The 22,122-nt window shown below is 37.0% G+C and overlaps 1 protein-coding gene across 5 annotated transcripts in view; it reads left to right on the top strand.

Moving 5' to 3' along the window:
* The first annotated feature begins 3,714 nt into the window (after window positions 1–3,714).
* PALLD (palladin, cytoskeletal associated protein) overlaps window positions 3,715–22,122 on the top strand; it is a 408,455-nt gene continuing 390,047 nt past the window's right edge. For 4 of the 5 annotated variants that reach the window (XM_045055693.1, XM_045055692.1, XM_023252685.2 and 1 more), the window contains exon 1: window positions 3,716–3,866. The gene's annotated coding sequence lies outside the window, so the exon portion shown is untranslated. Of the gene's footprint in view, window positions 3,867–22,122 lie in introns of all 5 variants that reach the window. The other variant, XM_023252686.2, reaches the window with a different exon arrangement.

Raw genomic sequence — 22,122 nt, 5'->3', positions numbered from 1 at the left:
CCACTTCCCAACCTTGGTACACATAGAAATGGCCTCTGGGGGTAAATAATAAAAGTACAAGAGAAACTGTATTACTGTTTATGTACTAATCTCATCTATGGTATTAATGAAACCTTGTTATAATAACTTAAGGGACTTTGCCAGGAGTCTTTTTTTTTAAGGAAAATAAGGTTTGATTTTCAGATTCTTATAATATTTTTAAAACAAGCATGATTTGCTACACTCCTCACAATAAACAAGAAGAGTCACATTTCTGTATCTTTTTTTTCTTTTTTTTTTTTTAATTTTTTTTCAACGTTTTTATTTATTTTTGGGACAGAGAGAGACAGAGCATGAACGGGGGAGGGGCAGAGAGAGAGGGAGACACAGAATCGGAAACAGGCTCCAGGCTCTGAGCCATCAGCCCAGAGCCCGACGTGGGGCTCGAACTCACGGACCGCGAGATCGTGACCTGGCTGAAGTCGGACGCTTAACCGACTGCGCCACCCAGGCGCCCCTCATTTCTGTATCTTTTTAAATAGAATCCTATCTAGCTTGGAGGCCTATCTCAGGACCACAAGCTACCTTTTTTGATTTTCTCCTTCTTATGACTTCATCACTTCTCTGGTGTTACAGTGGTGTTGTAGCAGGATATAGGAACCAAGCAATCCAGGCACATGTGGGAAAGACCCCTTCTGGTCAGTAGACCAACATGCTCACCATTGAGATTCATTGTGAGATTTATTGTTCTAGCCCCCATGACCATGAGAAAGTAGAGACATCTACCTCTTTCAACACAGCCCCAAAAACCATGATGCTTAATCCCAGTCCCAGGTGTCTTCAATCAGCCCCTCAAGGAATGGGTGCTTGTCCTCCCCTGCATGACCATCACTGTTGACTACAGAACCCACCACCCCTCTGTCCTTCTAGGTTCTGAGAACCCAACTCTCTGCCAGGCTTGAAACAAGCATCTTTTCCTAAGAACACTAGCCCTCATTTCCCTATAGATAATTCAACAGGTTTGTCTTAATAATACATGCAAATCAATATCACTTTGAGAGATTTTACACTTTAAGCCTTTTATTTCTATAAAAAGTTTCTTAGGACAAAGGAACACTAAATATAACAAAATTTGGCTATCCTTCCTGGAAAAAGGAAGGGGAAACATACATTTTCTTTTATTTGTGAATGATTCTACAACAACAAAAAAGAATGAGTCATTAATTTATTCATAACTCTCTATTTTTGTTATTCTGTGCAGTGAATATTTATTGCATTGCATGCCCATCTATTCTCTTTTTAGGAACTGCAAGAATGTTTATCTTTCTGGTATTTTTTATTGAGACATAATTGACATATAACATTATATTAGTTTTAGGGGTATGACATACTAATTTGATATATGAATATATTGTGAAATGACCATGATACGTCTAGTTAACATTCATCACCACACATAGTTACAAATTTTTTTCTTGTGATGAGAACTTTTAAAATCAACTCTCAGCATTTTCCAAATATGCAGTCTTTAAATAAGAGAAAAATATTAGCACAAGTGTGCATGTCCTCAACATACACTTTAGGTGGGATTGTAAAATTAAACTGGGATATACAAAAGTTATTTCTAGATACATTTTGGTCTAGAGAAGTAATATACTTGGTGACTCCTGCACGGTTTACTATTAATACAACAATAAAAATTTTTAAAACATTGAGATGAAGGGTGAGTTATATGTCTAGCATCCATTTATCTTAATAGCATTAATATATTTGTTTTACATGTCATTTTTAACAAGTTGCTTCAATAATCTCAGCAATTCTGTCCACAATTAAGGTAATATCATGGAGAGGTTACAGCATTTTGATTCCTATAATCCCTTCCATATTCAGTTTATGTTAGGACACAATAGAGATTTTTGTTTAATTTTTCATTATGACATTTTTAAACACAAAGAGTACAGATATTAACGTAACTAACACCCACACCAAGATGTATCAAATCTTACCACTTTTTCATATTTTCCTATCATTGCTATCTTTTTAGAAATATAACGCTTAGTACAGTTGGAGCCTCTGTCCCTTCTCTAACCCAACCTCCCAGAAATTTCTGCCAGTGCCTCATCCTTTTCATCTGTGTTTTGTGTTCCTGAGGCTGGAGATTGTCTGTTTTAAATTTTCCAGAGAATATACCTCACATCTTGTCCAAGTGCAGGAAAGGGTAGTCTCCTGGCTTCCTGAAGTGGATATGGGATAGTAGCATCTAAGTCTTCCTCAGGGATTCTTCAAACCAATACTTGTTGTCACATCCTATCTCACTTCCAGAAATATCCAAAATTGCCAATGAAAATTATTTTCAAGGAGGGACCTAGTGCCCACAATTCCTGAGCCTTTCTGGGACTTTGTGGGGCTAATCACTGCTTCTCATAGGCATATCCTTCTGCAAACACTTAAGTTTTCCAATGTTATTAGACCACTCATTTTTATGTTAACCATTTTCCAACAATTTTGTCCATTTCTGGCATCTTCTACTGTCTTCTCTACCTGGAGAAGGTCCTTTTGGATTTTTACTACTATCTTACAGGGTTTTCGCAAAAAGAAGACAAGTGCATGTATTTTGTCAGTCCGAGGGTCTTTCCCCATAAATATAAATTTTAAAAACACTTATTAACAAGTACAATGGCCGATACAGCCCACAAAAGTATCCAGTTTCAAGAACCATTTATAAAGGGGCAGTTTTGCCTGTGAAGAAAAAGCACAAGAGCAGAACTTCCTAAGTTTTCCACCATCAGAAAAAACTTCTTTAGATAAGAAAGTGGACCGACTCTGATGGTCTTATTTAGACAAAGAAGACGCAGCGCTTCATTTCCAAATGAACTTAACTGGAAGGTTTTGTGATTACTTTCCCCTTAGATTCAGCTCTGCTACCTGACCTTGCCACATAAACACTTTCTGTTCTTGTTAGCTCTATTTGTTAGTTGGAAGTTCAAAATATTAGAATACGTTACGATGAGATGCTATCGAATAAGTAATAAAATGGCTGTGAAGCTTTTCTTTTACAAGTGTGAGAGGGCTCATGATTCTCCTGAAAAATATTCATTTAACTTTTATTTTTTCTTCAACAAATATTTATTGGATGCTCCTAATGTGTTAGTCATTGAGCTACGAACTCAGCGTAGCAGTGTTTATAAGATTCAGTCCCTGTATCTTTATGCCTACTTAATCCTACTATGGACTGTGCCTTTAATACACATGATAGTCCCATAATAACTTTTAATTAACAACTAGAAGTAAGAGAACAGTGGAACTCTCCACTCAATTTGACAGGTGGCTAATTTTTTAAATAGTTAATTTGATTTACTATTTCAAGACAATCTACCAGATGACTAAACGTTGAATGCACAGAGCAGATGATTATAAGAAGAGCATTTCTCATGAGTATCACTTTTTCTACTTAGAATCACATACTGTACTTCTAATTGATTAAGAATATGTTAAAAGGGCAGGTGGTGATTTCCAGCCACAAGGTCAGGGTGTAGAGGGATATGTGTAAATCCTATGTTTATTAGATCTATAAATACAGTTCTCTCTACACTAAGTGCCTTTAATTTCTAAGAACCCAGCCCTCAGACCCAGGGTTGCTTCTCAGTCCGCGGCTGGAATTCCTGATCGTGGCAGTCTGCTGAAACATGAGTTCAGTTACCAAATATAGTTGAGTGGAGTAAGAGGACAGATGCAAGTCTGAGGCCACAGTTGCCTCAAAGTGACCAAGGACCAAGCAGTCTCTAATGAATAGGCAAGACCAACCTCTGCTCCCACAGAAAAGAAGGAATGCTCATCTGAAACCCATCACCTTTTCAGAGTCTTCAAAGTAACCAAGGCTTGAAAAGGTTTGTAAGATATTTCTTAATAAACTATTAGGGCAACATTTTTTAAACTTTTTTTTAAAAAGCTAAAAATATAATAGTTTGCCTGAAATTATAGTACTGTTTAGAAGATGCCTTGATTTTTCTTTTATTTGGAGAGAAAAGCTAATGGGAATTTTGTAGTCTTTCCAGAAACAGATAATACAGACTTGTCTATAGGCTTTATTTCTACCTACACTGTCAAAGAACTGAATTTTCTCTTATAATCTTAAGCATGCTAAGTTTGTGCTATCAGTTCCAAAAGGATTAAATGTAATTATGGAAGCAACCTTTGTCAAGATTGTATATATGTTATGTTTCACAGAAAATATGAATATAGTTAATTTAAAACCTCACCCATACTTAAGCTAAATACCGATGCCTAAAATTATATTGTTTAGGTTTTAGTAACATTTTAAGTTGTTAACTCTACTTCCATAGGATTTTTAAAATCAGTTTAGATAGTAATAGCAGACATTTTAAATTATACCTATGAATAAAATTTACATGTTTATTTATAAAAAAAGATAAAGCTTACTAAGGTAAACTACAGTCAAATTTAAACATCACGGTATGATTTTATATCATGTTGTTTGAAGTTACGTATGAAATTGTCTTGAATCCAATATATGAGGTTGATACAGAATGATTTGAGGCTCATATTACTTTTTTAACATTTGCTAAAAATACTAATTGCCTTCTAGTATGAATAATGTGACCACATAGAAAGTCCTGACAATGTAATACTACGCAAAATCTGTTTGATCATGTATGTACAGAAATTACATGATAATTGTCCTTTCCAGTATTTTTTCTCAAAGAAGTTGAATGTTCACTTGAATTACTCAGATTTTAAAAATCAGAGTGTATTTGACAAACTACTGGTGACAATAGACAAGGTATAAGAGATTTATCTTATTTCTCTTATACCAATAAATGTTTTTTAAATATGTGATTGCACATTCCTAGAATACAAATTAGCCCTCACATTCCAGCATCTAATATGGATTAGGGTTCATATCTTAGGGACTCTTATGTCAGTTCGGTCGGAGCTTCTGTTTTATTGCTAAAACTGAAAATTGAAGGGTTCCTATAGCATACCTCACAATAGACTAAGTATCTAGTTTATACTGGACAATTACAACCGCCTTGATTTCTTCATTGAAAAAAAAAATGTAGAGGGGCAACACTGGTCAGGTTTCAAACACTATGATGCATTCTTAAAGATATACTAACTGAAATATGCAAGGACAAGACAAGAGACTCCACTTCATTATTAATAATATGTGTGAAGAATATCAGAGTATTGTGATAACGGCATTCCAGTCAGGAATTTCAGTCATCTAGAGTTAGTTAATGGCTATGACCCGATTAAATTCTAGCAAAGAAAACAAATACTGAGTAAAGCAACTCTGACTGTAATTTGTAACTGTTAAATCATATTAGAGGATAGAGAAACAAATTTGGTAAGTAATTTTTCACCTGCATACTTTTGATATTAAAACTTATTTTTTTAATTTAAATAAATCCATTCCAACCTAAGCCAGCTTGACTACACATAAAATTGCTTTCCCAAGATTCCTTTTCTACAAACCTCAACTTTTTATGTTCATTCATGTTTTGTTCTTTTTTTTTTTTCTTTCTTTCTTTTTCTGAAACAATCAATTAGTAGTTACACTTTAGGACAAAAAAAAATTTTTCCCCCTTTACAAAACAACCTGCATACCTCACACCTTTGCTTAGCAAATACACATCCTACTTTCCTCGCATAGAGATGTTTCCCTTAATATTTCTAGTGGTTTTAATGACATATTCTAATTAGAATTCTTAACACTTAAGATCCTTAATTCCTAATAAAAGGTAAGAAGTAATTGTGGACTAGCTATAACACTAGCATTCTATGGGTTGGCAAATTTATAAAGATACTTTATGATTTCTAGAAGTATATTCTTCATAGTAAATTTTTCAGAGTGGCACAAAAAAATGTTTATTTACTAATAGGCCCAAGTCTTTTTAGTTCCTCTGTAAAAGAAGGCCAAAAGTGTATAAACCTATGTTCAGTAATTTAATGTTTCAGCATTTTATCTTATTTGGAATTGATCTAGATATTCAGTGCATATCATTGTTTAACTTATCTCAGTGTAATTTTAAGGTTTTAAGTTACTAAAAAGATTTTGGAAATGATTTTTAAGTAGACATGCCATAAAACATAATTATTGTTTAAAATTCATTTATAAACTTTTATCTTTTGTATATTTAATTTACTTCTTAACAATTATGTTTAGATTATTTGTGAAAATTTCATGAGACATTAAATAGCTAACCATCACGTTATCTTTCTTGCTAACAGATTATTTGACTTTTTTTATAAATCAAGGTGAAATAAAAGTTGTGTGTCCCCTTATATTTAATGCTGATAACTCAAAAGACATTCCTATTATAATTAAACCAACAAACTTACACTAGCAGGGTTGTTTTCCCCCCTGAAGATTATCCTTAATAATGTGAACTTAAAAAAATATTAGGGTTACTTTCTATATTTTCAAGAATATACTTGATTTATATAAACAATTTTCTGTAAGCCTATTAAGTAGAGCTCTTTACAAATTAATTTTGGCAATGCTATCAGGAGGTAAAAAAAATTGATTCATCTGCAACATAGGTACATAGACATACATAAACATATAAACATATGCAAACAGAAATCTTAATAGCTTTTTTTTTAATTTTAGCCATGAGACAGGTATAATAATGCAAAACTCATGAGTTTATAAAAGAGCAATTGGGTCCAAATAGTGTTTCTAGAAGATGGAATAAGTTATCTGCTCAGATGGCTGAAACTTTTTACTGATATCTGTGGAGAAGACTTTTATGATTTTTCTATTTCCAAATAGACTTTCCTTTTTGTTTGTTTTTCTCTTCTGATAAGAATTATCTCTCTGAATTTTGCATTTCAAAGAGATGGCCCTCAGTTCCTCGAGATGGCCAAGGCAGAACATTTACATCTCAAAGGCACAGAGAAAGAATGCAAGTTCCCCCAAGAAGAACTTTTGTTTCCTAAGGCTAGGATTTTTTATAATAACTACAAGGCTTTTGAGATGAATAGGAGAGGTTTGAGGATTGGTAAAAAGGATAAGTGGACTTTTTCTGTTCTTGTAAAGATTCTATTTGTAAGACCATTTGTACAAGTTGCCCTCAATTGATAGTACAGCTGTTTTTAATTCTTCAAAGGATTGGGTTGCAACTTGAATATGTCAAGGCGCTGATCAACCCAGCCAATTACATTATGTTCAATTTGCTTCTTTATATCAGAGAGATCTTTAAGATACAAACCAGAAGTTTCTTATGTCCTGGATTTAGAGCTGTTTGTCTTTGGAATCCCCCCCCCAACATAGTTTTATTTAGCTTAGGAGAAAGTCCTTTGAAGACATTCTTATCGGGATTTGAATATTAGCTCTCAATTTGTCCAACTTCTGACCATAGACAGACTTAAAAAACTCCTTTCAAATATCTTGTTGGGTTTCAGCTGGGACAAACAGTAAATATTCCTGGAAGTATTGAACAACTTCATGGACCCAAGAGGTACCCTCAAAGAGGATGCAAAAGATACTATACAAGTTCCACAGCCACTCCTAAAGATAGCACCCCCCAAAAGTAAGACTTAGATAACTCTGTTGAAAGCTGGCTACAATAAGTAAGACCCCTGCTGCAAACTGGAGTGCAACACACATTTCCGTCTGACCATATTTTGGAGGCCCACAAACTGATAGCTGCCAAGTCAAATTCTCAGATCACAAAGCAAGACAAACAAGAAGGCAATAGTTGTTCCTGGGAGAGAAAGTGATGAAGTTTTAGGGTGATGGTGAGGGGTGGTCCAGAGCCGATGGCCAAGAAAGAATTCTTGAAGACATCTTTGGTGCAAAAAGGTGATTTATTAAAGCACAGGGACAGGACCCATGGGCAGCAGAGCTGCACTGGGGTTGTGATGGGTAACTGATGTTACACCCTCAGGTTGGGAGGGGTTTAAGGATAGAGTACATCTCTAAGGAAGTTTGGAAGCAAGGTTTCCAGAACCTTGAGGAGCTAGCTGTTGCTAGGGAAACACCATTTATTACCATTTAGTAAAACCTCAGTCATGAAACCCTTTAGATGTATATCAGGGGGCCATAAACTTGGAGTATGATTGTCAGCATATATCTCAGGTGAGTTGAGATAAAAGCAAATTTCCAAGGAATTTTTACATGTTAAAGTAGACTTATAGGATCCTCAAGGTTGAGATAATGTCAAGCTAAGATTCCCTTTTACCCCTAGCAAAGTGTCATCATTGGGGCAGCTGAGCTCTTAAAGGGAGGTCACTCTGCTGGTTTTAAGGATGTGTCAGTGAGCTGTAGGCAGTAAAGGAATTTAATTTTTCATTTGCCTTTATTTCCCACATTACCATGCCAAAAACTTAAACCCCTTTCCTTTGTTCTTGGGTAGCCAGGAGTGTCCAAGGAATATCACACATATCCCACCTTGAGCGGGAGGGGTTGTTAGCTTGTATTTTTAGCCTGTACTTGCCCTCAGCTTGCCTCATGCTTCCTCATCAAAAGGATCAATAACCAATGGGTCTGGATTTGGAAAGGAAGAAACTGTGTGAAATTTACCTTCGTCTCTGACTGGCACTATAGAGTTCCAAGGAAGCTGATTCTGCTAATAATTCTCACCCTTCACCAACTTCTTCCAGTTTCCCCAGAATTCTTTCTGTGAGCTTCTGAGTAAGTTTAACATGGAAAGTGTAGCCTGATGAGGTTTTGGGGTAATGGTAAGGTTTGGAGCTGACAGCCAAGAAAGAATTCTTGAAGATGGCTTTGGTGCAAAAAGGTGATTTTATTAAAGCACAGGGACAGGACCCGTGGGCAGAAAGAACTGCTTTGGGGTTGTGAAGAGTGACTGGTTACATACTATGGAGTTGGGGGAGGTAGGGTCAAGAGGAAGTTTCTTAAATGGATTTCCATATGCTAAAGAAGACTCAGATTACTGGAGGCTTAGCTATTGTGAAACTAAGGTTGTTTTTCCCTATAGCAAAGCATTAACATTAAGACAGTAGGAAGTTCCTGGACTTTAGGCTATTGATAAGATTGCCCCTTTTTTTGTAATTGTACTAAGATATTTGTAAACTGATGGAGATTCTTATCAGTTTAACCATTTGTTTTCTGTCCTTTCCTTTGTTCTTGGGGAGCCAGAAGTGCCTAAGGAATATCATACATATCCCACTTGGTGGGGAGTTTGGTGGAGGGTGGGAATTGTGCTAGCTTGTGCTTGGTCCTCAGCTTACCTTATGGTCCCTCATCATAGCCCATTAATTTTCATTTTAGTTTCCCCTTGGTTGTTTAAGGGATAAGTGATAGCAGTTGACTAGAGAATCTCTCAGAGTCCCTCAATCTTGGGAGGGGCCCATATGGAGGCCCTCTTTTGAGGGTAAATAAGGGGGTATTTGAGTTGGTGTCAAGGATTCGACAAACCTTTGTTGCAGGATTTTTTATCTCAATACCTGATCCGTTGTCTTGCTGCTTTGAAGGATGAAGAGGTGGACACAAAATGAGCAGCAGGCAAAAGTTTATTAGAGTATAAGATCAGAAAGGAAGAATAGTAGAAAAGCTGTCTTTATAGAGAGGGGAAGTTCAAAAGTGAATGTCCACTGGACAATAGGCAAGCGTCCTTGTTTTATAAGGTTCTGGTTGCCCACGCCTTCCCTTCCCCTTTGTTCCTTCTCAGGTCCTACCCTCATTGGCTGGATAACTCTAGGTGCTGAGTAGTCCATTCCTGATTGGCTTGTTTCCATTGTATGAGAGGTGGCCTAAGGCCATATTTAGGTCTTTTGTCAAATTCTTGAGGGAAATCTGAGTGGAAGTAGATGGAGTCTGTTACATCCTTAAGAGGAACCTTATGTCTGGGGAGGTTTGCTGTGCTGAGACACTTCCAGCATTGTTCCAAAATCTATGTTTTTTTCCCACCCAGGTAGCTCAGGTCCTAATCTTTCCCCTTCTGCCTACTGAATCCTATCTTTTCCTATCATACCTTCAAGAACATTCATTTTTCCAGTGTTCCAGTTGATTGCAAATGAGACACCATTTTCTAGGCCAGAGATTTGATTATGGCCCCCCAAAGGAGAATGCAATAGGAAAGGCCCAGTTGTTTTAGGTTTCTAGCCTTAGGGCTATTGCACTCATAATGCTAATAGCTCAGACTTTTTACAGTTTTGTGGTCTCTTCAGAGATGGAGGATAAATTATCCTAGGTAAAGTGGGATAATTTTTCATTAGACTTTTGCAGTGAATATTTCAATGAAGCTGTTTGGAATCTTGAAACATTCTGGAGACTTCTGCATGCCAATTAAAATAGGTATCTTATTCTGTTTGTTGATTTGGAAACTCTTGCTTTCAATTACACTTCTTAAATGAATGATCTTGTCTAATTGGAATATTCCCCATAATGGCCATTGTAATTCCAGGCTGTTTTAGTAAGATTTTGTCACATTTTTAGATATCTATACTTTCTAGGACCATAAATCTTAGACATTAAATATGTAGGTGTGCCAAAATGTGGTGTGCTCAGTTCTTTGAATCTGGAGAATCTCATTTCTTTAGTTAAGCCTTGGTTCTCTCAGAGTCGAATTAAAACCTAAGAGTGATGTGCCACTGGGTTGGGAGCTTTGCAGTGTTTTTAATATGCCTTATTTCACAAAAATTTTCTTGAGGTTGGTTGGTAAAATAGCATCAATCTAACAGTCCATGACCAACTTATCCTAGCCTGGGAGTCTTAGAATTAGGTGGTAAGTGCTGATAACGGCACCCTGCCCTCCAATTTTGTGGCTTTGGCTTCCAAGTTTCCCATTTGCAATAAATCTATTATTCTTTTTACAAGATATCTTTATAATGGCAGACACCATAATGGCTTTTACATGTGCCTACTTAGACTTTGGTTTTGATGGTGTAAACAGTCTTCATTTCTTATCTTAATTTATTTTCCCAAGAACCCCAGTAATTTATGCTGTGAACTCACCTCAGGCTTTGTGAGTCTCCTAATGACTGCCACCCAGTATAACTATCCCCAAACCTTTGCAGGACCCCCAGAACCTTTCTGGGATTTGCTTGCTTGCTTGTTTATATATACTGTGTGTGTGTGTGTGTGTGTGTGTGTGTGTGTGTGTGTGTGTGTACTTTTTTTTAATGTTTATTTTGAGAGAGAGAGATAGAGAGTAAACAGGGGAGGGGCATAGAAAGAGAAAGAGAGAGAGAGAGGATCCACAGCTGTTAAAATATTTCTGTTAAATCTATCTGTTCTAGTGTGTCATTCAAAGCCACTGTTTCCTTACTGATTTTCTGTTTGGATGATCTATCCATCAGTGTAAGTGAGGGGCTAAAGTCCCCACGATAATTGTATTACTATTGATTAGTTCTTTATGTTTCTTGTTAATAGTTTTTATGTATTTGGGTGCTTTCATGTTGGGTGCATACATATTCACAATTGTTATATCTTCTTGTGGGACTGTCCTCTTTATTATTATGTTGTGTCCCTCTTTGCTCTTGTTACAGTCTTTTTTTAACATCTGTTTTGTCTGATATGAGTATTGCTACTCCAGCATTCTTCTGACACCATTTGCATGACAAATGTATCTCCATTTCCTCATTTTCAATCTGCTGGTGTCTTTAGGTTTGAAATGAAGTCTCTTATAGGCAGCATATACATGGGTCTTGTTTCTTATCCACTCTATCATCCTATGTCTTTTGATTAGAGCTTTTAGTCCATTCACATGCAAAATAATATCAATAGATAAGTATCAATAAGTACTTATTGCCATTTTGTTACTTTTTTTTTTGTGGTTGTTTTTGTAGTTTTTCCAAAAACCCAGACTCTTAACTATAGAGAACAAACTGATGGTTACCAGAGGGGAGGTGGGTGGGAGATGGGTGAAATAGGTGAAGGGGATCAAGCATCGTGATGCTTATATCGTGATGAGCTCTGGGAAAGCATAGAATTGTTAAATCACTATATTGTATATCTACAATGAATATAACTCCGTATATTTCCAGTAATTATACTGGAAATTTAAAAAATAAAAAAATGAAAAATATTAAAAGACAAACAATAAAAATGAAAGGAAGAAATTTAGTCTAAGAATTGCCTGTGATTTCAAAATAACAGCAACAAAAGTTTTAAGTCTTTTTCAACTTTTGTTTTCATGGTGTAGTTTTTATTTTGAAATATTTTAGCATTGGAATTTGCTACCAACAATTTTTGTTACTTTTTTAGAAATTGTTTAAATAAACAAATAAAATAATTAAACAAATAACAAATTAAAATGCTTAATTTAAATTGTAAAATCACTCATAATTTAACTGGTTTGTTTTTCAAAGAATGTGAAATAAACAACAAAAAATGTTCCTAAATGTCCCACCCCTGAACCCTACTTCTGCCCAAGCCCTGCCACAGAGATAATCAACATTAATTGTTGGTTCATGCTGTTCCAATCTTTTTCGTGTAATTATTCCTAACTAATATGCATTTTAAAATGCCTATCGAAGTGTTACTACCCCATCTGTACTTTCCTAACATCAAATATTTTTTCTTTCAAAATTATAGTACCTTCTCAACATCTCTACAAGGTATTGCATAAGCAGATTGCAAAATTTCTCCCCTTATCTAAATTCTTTTTTTTATTATTTTTAAAAATATTTTTTTTTGAATGTTTATTTATTTTTGAGAGAGAGAGAGAGAGAGAGACAGACAGACAGACAGAGCCTGAGCAGGGGAGGGGCAGAGAGAGAGGGAGACACAGAATCCGAAGCAGGCTCCGGGCTCCGAGCTGTCAGCACAGAGCCCAACACGGGGCTCGAACCCATGGACCGTGAGATCATGACCTGAGCCAAAGTTGGACGCTCAACCGACTGAGCCACCCAGGCGCCCCTCCCCTTATCTAAACTCTTAAAGTAAATAACCATACTATCTCCAACAGGAAAAGAAAACTTTGTAGTTAAATGCAGGTTTCAACCCTAAATCCACCATTTCCTAACAGTTCAACTTTAGCCAAATAATTTAATGTTTTTATGCTGAAGTTTTGAGTACAGAAATAATAAAAAAGAAAAATAATGACTATCCCATCAATTATTCTGAAGATCAAATAGTTCACTACATGAAAGCAGGCACTAGGCAACACTCAGAAGCTGTCTTGTAGGAAGTTCTCAGGGAAGGCTAGCTTTTATTGTTTCTAATTGAATTCTTTCTACTAGACTCTGCTGTTTCTCATGCATATGCCTTGCCTTCCCGCTCCCAGTCCGGGAAATCTTTACATGTCAACAGCCTATAGTGCCTTGTCTCATGGGGATCCTGCACAGGGTGTTCTACAAATATTTTTTAACCGACAAAATAGAGGATTATCTTGATTGTCATAGATCTGGTTTTCACATAATTATCACCAAAAGTCAGCAAGTCTCAAAACAAATGTTATTCATAGTTTCTAAACTTGTCTCTCTTTCTCTTTTCTTTTATTTCTGTATATTCATATATGTTGTGAATCATACATATTTATATTTATATTCAGGAACTCAAAAATAAATACTTTTGTAAATACTAGGGTAGTAATGCCATGACAACTTAAGATGATAAAATGGCTTGTGTTAGAATGAGTGATGTACATACCAAATTTAAAATGTTCAATGAAAACTCACATGAGTGCTCTATATTTCATAGTCGATCAAGAGTCCAACAGAATTCAAATGCTTAACTTAGGAAGAAGTTGTAAGCCATAAAATTATATTTAGAAATAATCCATAAATTAAGCAGCATAAAATTCTTCAGAATGGATGAAATATGCACAGGGATTTAACAAAATAGGCGACCATGGAAGTTTATAATGGAAAGCAATATTTGCTTGGGAGAAGTCAAGATGCTGATAAGCTGTCCACTGAAGTTCAAGGTGGAAGGACATCTATAATGCCTCATAGCATTTGCTGACCTTCCTAAACTTTGCTTCACCAAATATTTGCTTAAGTCTGGCATCATGGGTAAATGTCAAAGCTCACCTGGAAGACTTTACCTTCAGAACGCCATGAGGATACCTGCAGCTGCCTGCATGGTACAGTCTGAGAGAACCTAAAGCACCATTAGCCTGAGAGTGTCCTCCTCCTGTGACTGTCACCACCCTCCCACTAATAGCATGCCTTCCAAAAGAGCCATGGTCAGGGTGCCTCGGTGGCTCAGTTGGTTGAGCGTCAGACTTTAAGTCAGGTTGACCTCACAGTTTGTGAGTTCAAGCACCCCCTAGGCTCACTGTTTGGTGCAGAGCCTGCTTCAGATATTCTGTCCCCCTTTCTCTCTGCCCTTCCCCTGCTCGTGCTCCCACTCCCCCTCAAAACTAAATAAAACATTAAAAAAGATAAAATAAAACAGTCATGGTCTGCAAATACCAATATTAACATACAAATATGCATTTTCTTTTCTTTTCTTTTAGTTTTTTTTTTTCATTTGTACCTTAACAACTTGCAAGATAATTTGAGGCTGTATACAATAAAAGCACAGTGCAACCGCCCAAAAGCAATGAAAAGATTTAAGATAAATCAAATATAAGAAATTCAGAATCTGACACCTTCTCAGTTTCCTACTTCTGCCTTTTCTCCTATTAGAATGTTAGCTCCTTAGGGCAGAGAATTCTGCCTTACAGCTGTGTCCCAGCCTGTAGAAGTGCCTAACACAGTGGGCACACAGCAAAGATGCTGACTGAATAAGTCAGCAGAGAACGTAAAAAAAAAATTAAAAAAAAAAAAAAATTGGGAGAGGGGTCTAAAAAGATTTGTATTTCTGTGATTCAAAATTTAACTCTGAGCTTGCTAGCATCATGCCAAAGAGCATTATCAAGGGTTACAGAATCCTCTTTGTCTAGTAGTAAGAATGCCAAAAAACAAAAGAAATGTTTTTCTGGTTCTGAATTTTTTCATGAGAAACTTTCTTGGCCAGTACTGAGAAACACAAAAACCAATGTCTTTAGAGACAAGGTTTTTATTTTGCAGTGTCAGACCTCTTACTGTCTTGTATTGGTGAAACGAGCATGTTGTGTGTGTTTTGTATTTTTACATTAACAGCTATTTACAGATAGCATGGATTACTTTATCAAGTTCTTACTAGAAAACAGAGCCCAGGGCGTGAGTAACTATTAGTAAGACAGGTGAAACAGCTGGGTAAAAAGAACAATGCTTCACTGAGGACACCTGGTCCCAGACACATCCTGCAGTGGGACCTGGATGGCTGAGAGCAAGGGGAGGGAATGAAACATTTCTGCCTCCTGTCTTCGTTCACATGGCTCTGTCTCCCATCAAATCCTAGGAAGGGTTCAATCCATGTCTCAAGTACCAAGTATTTCTTGGTTTCTCTTCATCATCTGCCATGACCCAGACACTGTGCCAAGCATTCGCCATTCCAAGACTGTCAGTTACATCTCTTCTTTCAAGGTGTTCACAGTCTAATGGACAAAGGGTTCTCTAACTCATATTAATAACTCAATAAGACGAATGTTAAAATACTATGCAAAGTGTCACGTTTGGAAGAAAAAAGTACACAGACTGGGGAGTCAGAAAGCACCAAAAACAAGTGAAATAATCAAGTTTTTAAGGACAAACTGGAGTTTGAAACAGAAAAACAGAAAGGAAGCATGTGCAAAGCACGAAGATATGACAGAACGTGGAATTTTCAAAGAATAGCACATAAAGCAGTAGGGCATGATTGCAGCATGTGTCAGCATGAAGATAGAGGTTGAGGCTGGAGAGTTTCCCTCAGGGCAGGCTGTCCGGAAGCCCACAGATAAACTGCATGTCACGTTTTGGACCTTCTCTTATCCAATGGAGCTTGCACCATTGGAAAACAGATACCAAAAGAATGACATGGCCAAATTTGTAAATATGTTCTCTCCCACCATCTTCGATCTCTTACTGCAGTATGCTTAAACTATGTTTAATAACAACTATCATGGTTCTCCTTGTATTTGAGTTATTTTTTACTCTTGTCTTATCCCTCTAATCTCTCCTATTAGATTACAAAACATTAAAGGAGAGAAACTATGCCTGGTTCATCTCTGCCCTCCTTGAAACTTCCCTGGAACATACTAAGTGATAAATAAACAGCATTCAATTGATTTCACGTTCAAGTTACCTTTCCAGGAAAGGGAGGTGGAAGAAAGGAAGAGTAATTATAAAATGCACAGGGCTAGCAAAGAGCCATTTTCTCTCAAAGGGAAGAAGCTAGAACTATACAAATTCCAAGATATTAGGAAATAGCTGTGGCATATGAGAGCGTTAAGGGAAGTAACAATTAAAATAAATTATGAATGATGGTTGAAGAATATATGAAAGAGAAAAAGATGAAGAGAAGAATTTCCAAGCAATTCAAATTCCAGAAGAGGATAGAGACGGGAGGCAGGGAAGAATTAAAGATGTAGGAGAATACCTTATTCCTCAAAATTTCAATATCTTTCAATTCTCTTTGCTAAATTGGAACTTGTTAAAGTTTTTGGCATTCATCTCACTTCTTTATTCATTAAAGACAGTATAATTAGTTCTCTTCAGTGTATTTCATGTTCTGTATCTATCACACCAGCAGAGAATTACCGAAAACACCATTTGAAAAAAAACATAAAATCTGAGGGAAATAATGGAGATGTTTGCAGTTGTATTTCTTTTGATTACAATCTTTTAATTTTGGGGTGTGGACTGACATGAAAATCTCTGAAGCATGATTTCCCAGTGAGTTTGGGCCACCTGGAAACCTCCCTTGTTCATCCGCATTCAATGAGCATTTTCCCTAGACCCTGTGCATGTTCTAGCAGCAATAACTGGGTTGCAAATTAAACCCAAACCATGTATGCCATAGAGCTATTATCTTCTTTTTCACTGTGCAAGCAGTTTTTAAGCTACACCTAATCCTGACAACTGGATCCTGTCAGATGGCGCCTCTTTAAAACCAAAATATAAGTTAATAAGCAGGTGATTTAATCTGCCTCCAGCAAACACTCCCTATTTGAAAAAAGGAACTAAAAAGTGTTTCATCATTCATAAGTTTCCTTTAAACTACCTCATATAATTTTTTATGAAGGTTTAAAATTTATCCTATCATGTTCACTTTGCACTAAGTATAATTAAATTAATGGCAGAACTCTGATATTAGCAGAAATAGCAGAAAACTGATCCAGTTTTATTAGTCTGATAATATTGCTTAGGATTCTTGGTTGTGAAACTATAATATATTGGTAGGAAAGTGTATGGTTAAGATAATGAGCCCTAAAGTCGTTGTCTGGGTTTGAATCTTGGCTCTCCTAGTCACATTTTCTGACTCAGTTTCCTTCTTTATAAACTGGGGCCTATTGTGGGAATTTTAAATGAAATAATCTACATAATGGTTCTTGAGGCAATTCCTACCTATGGTGAGCCATACACTGTTAGCCATTATCATTATCATGATTAGTATTACTAGTGCTTAAGCTAGACAAATTTATTAGGTAGCTGATTTTCTATAGAGGGAGTTGGCAAACTTTTCCTGGTAAAGTCTGCATAAATATTTTAGGTTTTGTCAATCATAAAGACTACTAAACTCTTGCATTTTTCCACAAAAACAGTCAAAAACAGTCAGGTGGCCACACTCTAAATGCAGTCGGAAGTCAAAAGGCTGTGACTCTGAAATGATCAACTCAGACATTTCACTATCTCAATATATCTTTCCAGATCCTCACTCAGTCATTCATACTACATCTTTCTTTTGCTTTCATTGGGCCTTCAGTCCCTTAATCTCTTTATGATCAAACTCCTACCCATGAATCCCAATCCAGCATAGACTTTAGAATCCACCCCTATCTTGCTAATATTCTCAACAACCTTGTCCATTTTCTTTCCATCCTACCTGTGCCTCAGAACCTGGAGCATCTTACTTGCACAGTTTCACCTGGACTGCTGAGCTCCAGTGAAGAGAAGTGAGCAATCACACTAATTAATGACATTATAAATACATCACATTTAACTTCAACTAAACCCTCACCACTGCCCATAAATCTTTCTTAAGGAAATTTTTCCCTTTCTCTACAACAGCTATTTCAAATCATCTGCTGTCCTTATAAACTTCCAAATCCTCAGAAGTCTCAAGCTAGGAACTCTCCTTTCTTTCAATTATACATGTATCCAGATTCCCCCTGCTCCTCTCTTCCTCTCTCTCTCTTCCTCCCTCTTTCTCTCTCTTTCTCTCTCTCTCTCTCTCTCTCTCTCTCTCTCTCTCTCTCTCTCTCCAACACACACACACACACACACACACACACACACACACACACTTTAATTACTCCATTACTTCTCTCCTTTGACAATGGAAGAACAATGTTCCCTTCCAACCTGAAGTCATTTGTACTATAATAACCCGTTTCATCTCACATCCTGGAAGACCTGGTCTATACATCATCCCCACTTTTTTACATGGTTCTTCTGCTTCTCCCTCTCCATTGGCTAATTCCATTAGCACTGAAACACATACCTGTGCCACATCCTAAACAAATAAACCCATTAGATTTCATACTTTTGTCCACCTACTACCCCTATCTGTCCTCCCTTCTATAAACTTCTTAGAATAGTCTGTAGCACTTGCAATCTATACTTCTTTTCATTCCATAATTTCTCAATGTATCTGGAATCTGGCTTATATCTCTGTCACATACATCAAAACTGCTGTGGCCAATGGTGCTAAATGTTCCCAGTTGCTAAGTTAGAAGGAAAAAAGGAGCTCCTTTGTGAGATTCCTTGCCTAGCTTCCCTAACAACTGTCTCCTGGTTTCCCCCCAACTCTCTGGAGGATTGTTTCCTTTTCTCTCTCTTTCTTCCTTCACCTTATCCACTCCCATGTCTTATAGTGCCACCCTTAGCTAATACTTCCCAGTCTAGTTTTGTTCTCTTTTCTCACATACCAGTATCTCACCTTGCCTTCCACACAATACCAGAGTTCCCAGTTGCAAAAGGTGCAAATCAAAATTAAAGGTTTTTTTCCTCAAAACGTCCCCCATTGTGTCATGCCAAGTTAGTGGCAACACCCATCCCATTGTTTGAATAAGAAATCTATAATCTTGTCTCTGGAATTTAGTCAATCACACGTTTCTCTTCTATCTTCTCTCTATTGCTTCAGTCCACTGTTTTTCTTCCCAATGTCACTTATTTTGACTTCTGTCATATTTTTTTTCTACTGTCACTCATATTCCTTAGTGGCAAGTGACAGAAATATTCTTTGGTCAACTTGAGTGCAAAGCGAATGATTGATAGGAGCTATGGCAATTCACAGAATGAGGCCCAGAGTGTATTCTGGAGGCCAGACCACAAGGCCAGAAAAAGGTTCATGTGTGGCTACCACTGCTGTCACAGCTGACTGGTCCACACTTCAGCTCCACCTCCAGGCCTCTGCACAGCCACCACAGCTGCCCCTCCATACTCCATGCTGCTGCATCCGTTACCACTGCCAGAAACTAGAGTGTTTTCTCCATGGAACCTGCCTCAAAGTCCAAGATGGACGCGTGTAATTGCCATGTGCCAAGACTTGTACCCAGGCTCCAAGGGGCTGGGAAAGCAAATATTTGGAGGTTTCACATTCCATTATGATAAGTGAGCTTACTTTCTCACAGAGGCTCAGAATATGAGGAATTATCCAAAACTGAAAAGGAGGTTCAGATGATGGGTGTCAAAGTTAAAGCAATGAGAAATGTACATAACTCTGAGAATAGGACAAAAGCCTTCTCAATGACTTCCTTCTTTCAACTTGCCTTCCTCTTCCCCTGACTCAGTCATCAAGTCAGGCTACCATGAGTTATCTCTCTAAAATGCAACTCTGGTGATGTTTCCCACATACTTAGTCTTCTGTGTCTTTTAACCACACCAAAGATGAAATTCAAGTTCTTCACATGGCTTCAGGCCCTCTAACCCCACTCCTGCTTTTTAAATTTGTCTCTGGTGATATCCCCCCTCTCCAGATAGATTTCTGTTTCACTGGAGCTGAGTTACCTGAGTCTGCCATACTCTCGCTGGGATCCAAGACTTTGTATATGCTTCTGCCACTGCCCTCTTTACCTGCCTAACTCTTTTGTGCCCTTTACATATTATCCAATAGGCTTCATCTTCTGTAAAACTTGTCTTGGTCCTAATCCTATTATTCCTTCTAGGTGCTAACATAGCACTTTGTTCTTCTCTCATCATGGCACTTGATACACTAAATTATATATGCTTATGACTTATTTGTATCCCTCATGGACTAAGTTGCATGAGGGCAGAAACCCATATTGTTCAAAATCACATTTCCCCATCTCTCTCACACTGAGTTCAATATAAAATATTAATTTCTCCAAGGCCAAAAACAAATAAACAGACCAATAGCTTCTCTTGCAAAGAAAACTAAAATTTGCAAGAAATGGAAATAGGGGGGCGCCTGGGTGACTTAAGCATCTGACTCTTGATTTCAGCTCAGGTCACGATCTCATGGTTCATGAGATCTAGCCTTGCGTCGAGCTCTATGCTGACAACACGGAGCCTGCTTGGAATTCTCTCTCTCCCTCTCTCTCCCCCCTCCCTTTCTCTCTCTTCCTCAAAAATAAATAAACTTAAAAAAAAGAAAGAAGTGGAAATATGGTCTGTTTTGCCTTCAGCATACTTTTGGCCCAAGCATGTCTCTTCCAGTTTTCATGTCTCTTCTGGGCCAACGTTGCCTGATGACTTGAGCTGTCACACAATTTAAGAGTTGACCCCTACATTTGCTTCTCCTAAATCATCTACCAGTTCATGGGTTCAAGCCCTGACAACTCAGAGCCTGGAGCCTGCTTTGGATACTGTGTCTCCCTCTCTCTCTGCCCCTCCCCTGCTCATGGTCTGTTTCTCTCTGTCTCTCAAAAATGAATAAAAACGTTAAAAAAATTTTTTAAAGAACTGGTAAGGAATCAGAATGATTCCATTCTGGAGCACAGACAGGACAAAGAAATTAGAGTAATGTTATAAAGACATTATAATGTCTTTATATAAAGTGACAAGACCACTGTAATGGACTTGTAAGATTTACTAGGAGAATAGAGGGTAATATATCTTAGTAGGTACACTAGGACTAGAATGTGGAGAATCTCATAATGCCCACAAAACAGAGTAACTTTCCAAGAGGACATCTGAGACACAAGTACAAATTTAAACTAAAGAAGATGTCATAGGTTAATATTGAGCTTTAAAATCTGATTACATATCTTCTGTTGAATTGATAGATTCTATGAATCCCTGCATCCTATGTGATGGTAAATCTTCAAGGTAGATTTCTGGAATGCCTCTACGTAATGCTCTTTGAGATTAGAGACTTTTAGGGGTCAAAAATGCAAGCTAGCTCTTTTTTGGTCATAGGAGAGAAAAGAACATTTCACTTAATCAAACAAAATCTCATCACTCTAAGCAGAATCCCTAGGTGGGAAACTGCTTCTGGACAAGCAACTCAGTTCTGTCCTCATGAAGTCCACTTACCTTATGGAGAATGAATGTCTAAGTTTACGCCTGACCCAACCTATAAAGTTGAGTTTTACCACATCCAAGAAGCTTCCTTTATTAACTCCTAGACTCAATCTTGAGGCAAAGTTCCCTTCTTAAGTTTTCCAGATCTTCCCTCTATCGTTCTATGAACAATATACAGAAAAAGAATAGCATACTTAGAGTAACAGGAGAGGCATTGCTTCATAATATTTAGCTCAAAATGCAGTGGAATTTCAATTCTTGCCCAATTATTTTGCAGATAATGAAACTATGGTGGTATTTCCATACAATGAAAATGGAAATGCTGGTGGTGTTTCCATATAAATGTCCTATGCAAGGCACAAAGTACTCTCATATATCCTTAAAAGGTTAAGTTAGGCATTCATAGCAATGAAGCTCTTTTCACTTTCGTTTGACACCCTGTCCAAATTTTATATTATTTGTTTAATATCTTTTCCACCTCCCTGCTTTCACAACTTCACGTGACTTTTAACTCCTTCAACATAAGGACTATGTCCTTAGTCTGGATCAAGAGTCAGCAAACTTTGGCCCCTAGGCCAAATCCATCCTACTATTATTTCTGTATGGCCTGCAAGCTAACAATGTTTTTTAATATATTTTTTAACTGTTGAAAAAAATCAAATTCGAAAGAAAAACAGTATTTTTGATATGTAAAACTTATATAAAATTCAAATACCA

The sequence above is a fragment of the Felis catus genome, chromosome B1 (assembly GCF_018350175.1).
Source record: "Felis catus isolate Fca126 chromosome B1, F.catus_Fca126_mat1.0, whole genome shotgun sequence".
NCBI classification, from domain to species: Eukaryota; Metazoa; Chordata; class Mammalia; order Carnivora; family Felidae; genus Felis; species Felis catus.
The sequence above is the reverse complement of the archived record's forward strand: the minus strand, read 5'-3'. Positions and strand labels throughout refer to the sequence as shown.